The sequence below is a fragment of the Aptenodytes forsteri genome, unplaced genomic scaffold (genome assembly GCF_000699145.1).
Source record: "Aptenodytes forsteri isolate BGI_AS27 unplaced genomic scaffold, ASM69914v1 Scaffold96, whole genome shotgun sequence".
Taxonomy (NCBI): Eukaryota; Metazoa; Chordata; class Aves; order Sphenisciformes; family Spheniscidae; genus Aptenodytes; species Aptenodytes forsteri.
In genome coordinates, this window is record NW_008795029.1 from 2,902,563 (window position 1) to 2,913,278 (window position 10,716).

A 10,716-nucleotide genomic window follows, 5' to 3' on the forward strand; every position below is an offset into this window, starting at 1 on the left:
GTTCTCCACACAATGCTGCGTAGCACTTTCAGCTTCTATTGTGTTTCAGGCTTAATTTAAAAATGAAACCTAGCTTGTCGTTCTCGGGTCTTGAGAAGAATCTCTGAAACGTGGTCAGAGTGGAAAGAGATACAGACTGTGAACAGTTTTAGAGATGTAAACTGCTCTCCATGCCATTTTAGAGGACACCACGTTCAGGCCAGCATGATTATTTGATTTCTCATGGATGGAAGGAGAAATGAGTGCGAAAGAAAACTTTGGTGTGTGGGGGCAGGAGAAGAAATTTAGATACCTAATTCCAAAAGCTCAGTTTTCAGGATGTAGGTGGTTTGGTGGGAGTTCTAAAGACTAAGGAAATTATGCTTTTGCTAATAATGATCTCTAGGCAACTAGAATTCTATAATATGGTGCTTTTCTCACATTTACATTAACACTCCTTAGACTCTGATTTTCTTTGGTTATATTCACTGAAGATAGGGAAGATCTTCCACCCACCGTTAGGCATGTACATTAGGCATTGTACAAAACGGACAGCAAGCCACTTGACAAATCCAATACGATATTAAAGTTGAGGGGCCTCTGTTTTTTTCCTGTGGTGGATCCAAAGTAGAAACAGTGTGTGTCTAAGATCCAGATTTCTGAAGGACTTGAGATGCAGCTCAGGTTAGGATGCTTGTAGCTGGTGAAGGAGGAGGAAGAACTTATGACTTTGTCCGTACCTCATTTCATACCTGCAAGAAGCTGTTCCCATGCCCTCGTGCTCTGCTCTGGCAGTCTGTGGGCAGCTTGGTGTGCACTGGGCCTGTAGCTCTGGAAAGGGAGAGAGAATTTGGCTGTGTACTCGAAGCTATTGCTGTGCCTATGTGCAGGGTGGTGTAGGCAGGCAGTAGGGAAGGTTGCCTAAGTCTTGGGAGAACTCAGCTACCCTCTGTGATGCGTGTGTGTTTACCTTTTTATTCTTTTTGTTAGATGTCTTAAAATATGTTGCATGATTCTGGGTTAATTAACAAAAGATAAACTTTTCTTGTGTGGCTGCCCCAAAAGGAAGAAGGAAGACAGCTGAGGGACTTCATTTAAACTTGTAAGTGTTCCTCAAAAGGGTAGTGGCTCCCTATAGGATGAAAAGTTGAATAAATAAGAAAGCATTTCTCTTACAAAGCACATTTGATTTTTTTTTTTTTCTTTCCTTCCTTGGAAGAGGCCTCAGTTTAGCTCTTGCTAAATAGTCTTGCAGTTTCTTTGAAATTAATATTTCCTACATAGTCTGTTGATAGTTTCTAATGCTTTGTGGAAGACTTTTAAATAAAAAATGAGAACATTTATCTTGAAGGACTACTTGGTACTCAAGTTAAGTGTTGATCACAGTAAAGCTCCAAATGAGAAAAAATTTAGTCTTTAGATTGATTTTGATTTAAAACACGTAAGGGTATTCTACATGCCCTAGAGAGAGATGAGAATGTCTGTGGCTTTGTTGCTGCTGCTTTTCCCCCCCATCTTTCTGAACAAAATGTGAAAGGACTCGGGGAGGGGCAAGAGTAGAAATACAGTATCTCGATAGGCAGAACTTGAGTAGCTTAATAGGCTTTACTAAAATCCTAAAATGCTTTATTGTTTTTATTACAACTCATTCTTTGTGGCACTCTATTGGTAATGTATACAAAAGTGGGACTTTTCATCATACGAACTCAGGTTCATCCACAATTGCCTTGGACTCTCTCGAGTCAATGCGAGGGGCCGATGAGCCTCAGGAGATGCGCATCTCTCTTACTCCAGTGAGTGCTGAAGGCACATGGGTCAAGTAGGTTCTTAACTTAGACCTCTCAGTTTAATGTCTGAATTTAGGTGGGAAGAACCTGGACTATGATGTATGTGCGTCTTACGTATTTTGCACTTTCCTGGTGTGTAGTGCAATGGGAAGAATGACTGGCCAGTATTGCAAAGCATGAAAATTGGAAAGAATGCTGCAGCCCAGATACATGCACTTAAAATAAGATTCTCATCAGAACAATATTGACAGGTTTAAATACTATTCAGTGTCTTTTAATCCATTCTAAAATAAAGAAATGTTAATTAGTACTATACAGACATTGGTGTCCAGTTTGATCCGATTCTCCTGCAGAGACCTGCGAGGTACATGGATGAGCTCTTACCTCATCAGCTGGACTCCACTATCTCTATGTCTACGGGTGTACTGAGCTTGGTGAATTACTACGTTTAAGCCTGCTTGTTCAGGCTGGATAACATACTGAACAGTTTTTTCTTTGAGAACATTGGAATACAGTGTCATCATGTTTACAGAAAATAAGGGTTTGAAATCTTGGTAGGTGCTAAATTAGGACCAGTTTTCTCCACGTAAATAATTTTTTTTCCCAGTGACTAGATGGAGCAGCGATGAAAGCATGGTAAAACGCTGCAGCGATTAAATGCCAAGTGAGTTAATTCACAGGATAATGTGAAAATATCACACAAATGGTCTTAGAAGTGAGATGTTTAAATGCTTATGTTGCACCTGACTAGAAATAATGCCTAGTATAACCTGGGAAATAGCTGAAGAAATTGCACCGCGTGGCAGCAACGGAGATCTAGTAATAGTGTATTGACTCAGAGCAACAGGGACCCTAGGAGTCAGGTTTAACCACTGTGGTGAAGTGGTTGCAGAATATGGATTTAAGTTTCTGGGATAACTGGATGCCTTATGTAATCTGGTTACATTTGAAGATAATTATTAACTACTTCCTTTGCAGTGCTGTTCTTGAATTAAAGGGGGCTTTTGGGTGGGAAACTGAAGTAAATTCAGTGAAGTGTGTGTGCAGAGTGATTGAAGTAGAAGGACTCTTGCTTTCAAAAACTGCTCTTTTGTCTGAATTTCATAAGCAATAGTTCAGAAAGCGTTTGCACCTTAACTAAGAAGTGGTGTGGAGTGCTACGTAATAATATTACTTATTACTTCTTAGTATTGCATATTAATGCATTATTGGCCCCATATGTAATTACAATTTCAAAGCTAAGATCTCATCCATTTAGCGTGCTGTCAGACCTTGCAGACGGAGCACGCAGCATACCTCATTGATACCAGAATAGCTGGCGATTGTTTGTTGTAAATAGGGGATGGTGACCCCTACCTGACGTTCCCTCATCATCATCATCATCATGGGGGAGGACAGAGCTTTTACACAGGGACTGTGAATTCACAGTGACCTGTTGTACCTACTGCGTTCTTGGAGACCTCCCCTCCTCCCCAAACTAGAGCACATGCCAAAGCTGTAACATCTGTGCCTGTTTTCATACAGCGGTAAGGAGCTACCACGTTCGTCAGATGTACTCTGCCAAGTCCCCTATGTTCCTGTGTGCTTTGCTGTATTCCCACTAGAGTTATATTTTGATAAATTTAATAAATGGTGTCAGGGAGCAGCAAGAGCAGGGCTGCTGCACAAGAGGGGCCGAGGCAGGAGCCGAGGGTGGCCCCAGCACAGACTCACCGACCATGGCACTGTTTGCAGGGGCTGAACGACAGAACTGGGCACTGGTAACAGGTTCTACCAGCCATCCCTGACCCAGTGAGCAATGAACCTTGTCCCTCTAGGGAGTTCAGTCAGAAGCAAAAGGATCCAGAGCCAGGACTCAAAGCAGCCTGCGATATAGGCCTGTGCAGGGGACAGGGCTGCAGACAGGCATGACAATGGCGTAGCTTACGCAGGGATTGAAGGCCTCAGACTGAATTTACATGCAGCTCTTGGGCCTGTGGGTAGAGGTCCCAGCTGAGGCTGGTCAGGGCCAGTGAGGTCTACCAGTGCCTTCAGGCCTTGACAAATGGATCCAAATTATGCCCTTGCTTTTCCTTGGGTATTTCACCAACTTTGATGTCTGCAATCTGGTTTAAAAAAACCCACAAAGAACAATGCCTGCCCCTCCCCCCCGTCCCAAACTGAACAAACCCCAACAAGCAGTATTGATTTTAGCATTAAAAAAAATGAAATTCAGGAGCAGTTGTTTAGACTTGCAAATGTCGAATGGAAGTTTCATTCTTGTTTTGTTTTCTTGGTACATCAGCCTAGTTTTATGCTAGTTGAGGGCATTAGTTTATCTTTGGATGTCTCAAAATAATAAGGAAAACTAACTGTGGCTGCAGTATCAATGCAGTGATCCAAGTGGACATATATCCATCAAGGATGCTGTGACTATTTGGAACATTTTTACATTAGCTCTTAAGACAAAGAATAAGGTTTCCCCCCCCCTCCTTTTTTATTTGATTTTTTCCTTTTTATAGTCAATCTCAGTCAAGTCAATTTTGTGAATGTCTGTGAGCTGCCTCGCGTCATGAAAGTATGAAAACTATACGTAGTGATTATGTCTCAGCCCTCCCATATTTTTTCTCCAACTTCTTTACCCTCTGAGTCCCTGAGCTGTTGGCTTAAAAACCAAGTTAACGTTAATGCTCTTAAAATCAAAATAAAGATGATGAGTGGGTCAGAAAACTAATTAGTTAAAGTAGGATTAAGGTCATAAATGTGTGTCTCTAACTGCATGTTTGGATATAATTATTTCTGGTGATCTTCAGGAGTTTCCATTCCTTAAGGAAAGGCAATAAATTAAACGTTTATTCCTAGAGTAATTTGCTGACTACTGAAGCATAGATCCAGCTGCTTTTCAGTTCACCTTGCACAGGAGCAGGGGAAAACCTACTGGAAGTTTCTGGGATTTTTGTCTCCTTCAGAGGAGACTTCCCTGTCTGCCTCAGTTCTTGGGGTAAAAATGAGAAATTCTGGTCAGGAAAACTTTAAACTTTACTGAGTGGCTTTAAGAAGAAAAGATCTATTTATTTAATGTCTCAAGTTTAAGGGTAGTAGAAAGAAATCCCCCAGCTCCCACAGAACTAAAAAAAAAATTATGGAAGTGCTATGAAATGCTTCTTTCGTTAAGACCTCTGTGCGCATGCTGCTTGGGTACTTGTGTGTGTACGCTTGTGCCCATCGTTGCATGCGCGTGCCAGACGGTTGCAGAGGCAGATGCAGCTTGAAAGTACGTACTATGTACTACATACGTTATTTACAAGCAGCACATGCTTTAGTACAGCTGTAACTGTTTGCTGCTACCTGTGTGACAAGGAGGATGTATGCACTGAACCTGTCGGGTTTAGCAGCTATAGAAAAACTTGAGTGATTTGCTTTTAACTCTATTACCCGTCCTCTGACAAATGTTGCAAAGCCTGAAAAGCCTGGGAGCAGCCAAAGGGAGAATTGAGGAAACTGGCAGTATGTTGGCTAAAATAAAATTACTATCTTTAAACTGGTAAGAAGATGCACCTTGCAGTAATATTTGAAGAATGTTTTATCTGGAAATCCTCTCTTCTGTTGAAGGAGTAATGTAATAAATGACAGAGCAAGTACTTAATCTGTCATAGGTGATTCCTGGGAGATCTGGTACTAAATAATGTGAGCTGGTTCTGGGGGTTTTTTTGGTTTGTTTTTAAATGGATAACCCTTTTATATCAAGCAAGCTTCTTTTTATGGCATTTACCTTCTTCAGGTCTGTAAAACTGTCACCTTTAAATGTAATGTAGAGGACCTCTACATGTATCACCGTTAATATGCGTGTTCTGGAGTGATGCTTTCACTCAAGCTAATCAGCAGCTAGAAACAGATACGCTAGAAACACTTGAATGTGATGCTTGTAGGATAAATGGAGACCGTGCATCTCTTCCTTATCCAAAAAGCATTAAATTTACCTGGAGAGATCTACATCTCCCCTGCTTGGCCTTGGCGTTTTCCAGATAGACTTGGAAAAGCTTGTTCAGGTCCCTTGTGCTTGGAGGTTTGGGCCATTTTTTTTGTTGCCCACATGCCCTCTGGAAGAGAGCGGGAACAAACCTGTTTCTACATGTGGCGTAATTTCCTGAAGAAATGATACCTTGCTAGCACTTTGCAGAATTCCCAAATATTCGTTAGCAACTGTAAGTATTTGGAAATCTCAACCTGCTTCCCTATGTAGAAGAAATCTTTTACAGTTAATGGTGATTTAGTTGTAATTTCAGGAAGGGTGTGATTTTTATTTATGTAAAGGAGTAAAACCACTGTGGTTCTCTGGCATTTGTATATGTAAATTGAGAAACCTGCAGGTGTTTCAGAACATGCTTGCTCTCTTAGCTGTAAGCACAAATAAGCCTGGTAATTAGCTCTATCTAGGTTAAGGGAACCATTGCCCCTTTCTTCTGCTCAGGAAGAGGGCGGCCCCAAAGGACCTGGGCGCTGTGTCAGAAACCAAAGCATCTCTTCTTCCTGCCATGTTTCCAGTGTCAAGGTTTCCTTCAGTTAATCTGTTTATGAAAATTTCAAACTGTAATTTCAGCCCCCCATATCATGGGAATCATAACATCTTATTCTTCTTTATTGGTATTTTTTTTTATTCTTACATTATTTCTCTTTTTGACAGTTCATGTTCTGGGGTGTTCTTTCACTTAGTTAAACTGGGTTTCAGAGGGTACTTTTAAGATAAATATTGACTTGTTCTGCTGAAAATACAATGATATTGATATTTTTTGCCTTTATGCAGTTGTTAAGATCATGTGTAATTTGATATTTGCATATTGTTTGGGGTTTTTTGTGATTAGCTCCCTGACCTAAGATAAAAGCATTTTGAGAAACTACAGGGGACTCCTGAAGTTTTTATTTTGGGTACAATACCATGGATGGCTTTTATGAACTGCATATGATACCATAGATGGCTATTATAAACTGTGTATTTTTTTCTTTAAATAAAATCGAAGATATGATAATCTGTATGTAACTGTCAATCTTAACATTATTTGAGCCTTTTCTTTCAAGTAGCTAGGTTTTTTTCTTACTTGTTGGAGAAAATTATTTTCTGTTTGTTTTTAAATTTCAGAAATCAACTTACAGCATTTTCATGTCTGACTACTGGTATTGGAGGTTGATCCCATGCAAAGAAACTGGAAGCTGCAACTGTTTTGCAACAGCCAACCAGTCTAATGAAGAGAAAGAAGAAGATACAAACCATCAGGTTGTGGTGTCAGATATCATGCAGCTTGTGCGAGATAAGCAGGAGGTGCCAGAAAGCACAGCAGGTGAGAAAAATATAATATATTTTGAAAATTATCCAGCTGTGCCAATTATGCCAAACTGTGTTAAGAAGAGGACCGATGGCTTTAAGAATTTTAGCAATGGTGTATCATCACTAGCAATGAGACTAGGGCAGGGAGCCCAATTAAAGGAATAGCTAAGTATTCACTTGGAGGAGCGTGATGTCACCACAAACCAAACGTTTAGTAGCAGCCAGTGAAGAGTGAAGACCTTTACTCGGGAGGACTGATGCTTGTTCTAAGAAACTATAATAATTCCATAAATTAATTGATTAGCAAAAAATAGTCATCCCAGAGAAACCTGACCTACCTTCCTACAGTTTTAAAGTCATACTCTAGAGAAACTGCTGAGAAGCAAGTACAAAATACCTCTGCACCTTATCACATTGCTTTTGTTGCCATAGTCCATAAGCAGAAAACTGTAGTGAGTGCTAGTTTATAGTTACAGGGATTAAGAATACGTATTTTCCTGTACCATCTGATCTTACCTTTACCCATGCAGGAGGCTGTTGCATTCATATATGAACTATGTGACCTTTGCCTTGGTACTAGTGCAGATGGACTATAATTCTGTGATTTGATTAGCAGTTGCATCTGACAGCAACTGGTCTTTATTAACACATCTCCATTTCATTTTGTTAAATAAATTTTTAAAAACCCTCCTAGGTAATTAAAAAATATCTACACATATTCATGCAAACCTCTCCAAGCTGGAAAGATGATCCAAAACCGGAAAGGTGAAATTCTCTAGAATGCATTTTTGCATTTAATATACAATTACAAGGCAGGATATGACTCCTTCATAATAAAAGAAAAAAAGCTCATTCTTTCAGCCTGAATGAGCTGATGATGTTGGTGCTACTACAGAATGATTCATTTTCTGCCGTGGCTTAACAGGAAGTAGTTATTAGAGTAATCATTTTATTTGTGTACTAGTGAGGTCTCAGCCAGAGTACGAGATTTCTTTTGAAGGCAACAAAAAACCCCCTGCAGAAATTCCAGAGGAGGATGTCAGGATTGGTCCAGAGGTTTACAAACTATGACTTCTCTGGAAATAAGGAGGGTGTATCTAGACTACAAGAGAAAACAGGAGGAAGAGCACATACATTCTGACTTTCTAGTGGAGATCTTTGTAAATTATGGAGGAAGGTGGACATCTGCTTGTTTTAATTTTCTTGTTGTCCATATCGAATAGAATAAGAACAAGAAAATGCAAACTTGATTTCTGCAGAGAAGATTTAGACCTAATTGTGGGGTTTGTCAGACAGACTACTTAAAGAGCTTGTGCAGTCTCTAGCCTATTCTTAATGAAATCTCGAGTGAAACAAACCACTGCTGGAGGTGAAGTAGGTGTACGTGATTCCACCTCAGTGCTTTGAGCTAGACTAGGAGATTTAAAGAAGCTCTTTTAGTACGTTGCTTCCGTGATGGAAGAACAAACAAACAAGTCCTGGGAAGGCAGGCCTGGAGTATGAAGCCAGAGGAAAGGTAGTTCTGTCTTGTGTCATCTGGAGGATTTAAAATGGCAAATTGCTACTCTCCCTCTCCAGAAATTCAGAAGAGAGCTGTGTTAGGTTCAGACTAAGGTACGTGTGTATTCTCTGTTGATATAACAGTGAATCAACGGTTGACTGGTTGATCTACAAAGGAAGCTTAGTAAGCTGCACGGATCAGAGCGAATGCAGTGAAGGCGGACCAGGAACTGAGTGTATATACATACTTCATAGGCATGGGACTGCCTATAATAACCTGCACATACTTGGCTATGCTAAATTCACCTTTTACCTGTGGCTGCTGTCCTTCTGTCACTGAAGTCCATGTGAAAGGAATACGAGGTTTAGTGAAAGAAGTTCTGGACTAAGTTTCCTGGCCTGAGATGTAGCAGATTTTTCATTGAGGATTACATCCATGCCTGGCTTGAATTGCAAGCCATTAATCGAAACTGAAAAGCAACTGATAATACTCTTTATGCCTGGAAAAAGTGGGATGTAGTTTTCAAAAAAATGTATGTTTGTTTTCTTTCAACTAGAAGAAGAGCACAGCATGTAGACAGGCAAAGGAGCTTTCCCAGAGCTAGGTATGAGAAACTCAGCTGCAGACAATTTTCTGGTAAAGTTATTAAACTTCAAAACTAAATTCAGTATGAAGGCTCTTTCTATGTCATAACTAATACTGTTGCTAGTACCGAGGATTGAATGTATCATTGTGTTTGTGGCCATTTTATTGGGCTTTGATTTTTAACAAATTATTGCTCTTAATTGATGCAATCTGCATGTTAATATTTTCTGACTTTACCAAGGGACTGCTAAAAAGAGTCTGCTCTGAAAAGAACTACAGCGGCATAACATGGTGAATATTTAAAATGGGCAATTTGTACGTTGGGTACGTTGTGGGATGAGCAGTTGTTTTGCTCTAGTTCTAATACTTGTTCGAGTACTTATTTCAGGAAAAGAAGCAAGTATTTTTGTGGTTGGTGAAGAAAGCCATAGTGCCTTGTTATGTGAAACTAAGCCTTATAGTCTTCTGGTGGGAAAAGGCAGAAAGAAATGCTGCTGTGGAAAACAAACTCCAGCAATATTGTTGGAGTCTTTTCCCTTCTCTATTTTTGGCTTCTGTAAGTGAATGTGAGGGGTCTTAGTCTCTCATGCAGATTAATAGTACTGTAGGATTGAGAGCATCTTGCTGCTCTTAGTTAAACCATATGTTGCTGTTTCTGAAGTTTTAACGCCTCTGTTCCCTCCCCAGGAACTCATCTGCTATGCTATTGATGCTATATTAATAGCAATATTTTTACTGCAGCGATTTCCTAGAAGTTATAATTAAGATCAGGTCTTCATTGTGTCTGTGAGTTTACACACTTTTGCTTGAGAACATGTTGCATCTTGGAAGTCTTAAAAGCCTAGCTTGAAAGCGATGGATGAAGAAGCATGCAAAATTCAGCTTGAGGCAGAGCACAACCAAGATGGAAGCATGATAGCATCTGACCAACTTGTGTGTGCTATTGCCTCATTTCAAATTGTGTGTGTAATGCATCCTTCCCCCTCTTGTCTTCAGAAGAGGCTGGAAAATGGAAAGATAGTGGAGAAAGGATGGAGGCATGAAAGACAGTCATAAGTCTTGAAAAACATAAAAAAAAAAATCCAGTATTTCTAGAATTTCTCAGTGCCTGTTATGTTGTTCTACCTGGTTGGGGTTGGACTTCAGGAGTGCTGTGCTTGGAGGCCTGTTTACATAACAGTGGGGGTTTTTTTGAATAGGGCTTTTCTGCTCTGGAGATGGTCCCCTTCAAACGGTTGACACCTTTTCTTCGTTTGTTTTTTCCTTTGTTCAGTTCAGATCTGTTTGGAATATAATCTTTTCACACAGGGTTTTTTAGCCTCCTGCCATGATGCTAAAGCAATAGGGAAGCAAAGGAAACCTTTTGTGGTATCAAGATTTGCTAGTGTGATGCCTTGGGAACTGTAGTTGCTGATGTTGTAGCCAACAGCCATGAGGATGCTACAGTCAAAGCTTTTATGAAAGTAGGAAGTCTTCCCCTGGAAGACAGGGATGGTGAGCAGGATGGACCCCCAAAAACCAAGAAGAAACAAGTTAATACCCGCCACGCCAACTGGACACTT

General features: G+C 40.2%; 1 long non-coding RNA gene across 1 annotated transcript in view; it reads left to right on the top strand.

Moving 5' to 3' along the window:
* The first annotated feature begins 618 nt into the window (after positions 1 to 618).
* Positions 619 to 10,716, top strand: part of LOC103896258 — a 15,643-nt gene continuing 5,545 nt past the window's right edge. The window contains exons 1-2 of the long non-coding RNA XR_657396.1: positions 619 to 663; positions 6,883 to 7,081. This is a non-coding gene — a long non-coding RNA (uncharacterized LOC103896258). The remainder of the gene's footprint in view (positions 664 to 6,882; positions 7,082 to 10,716) is intronic.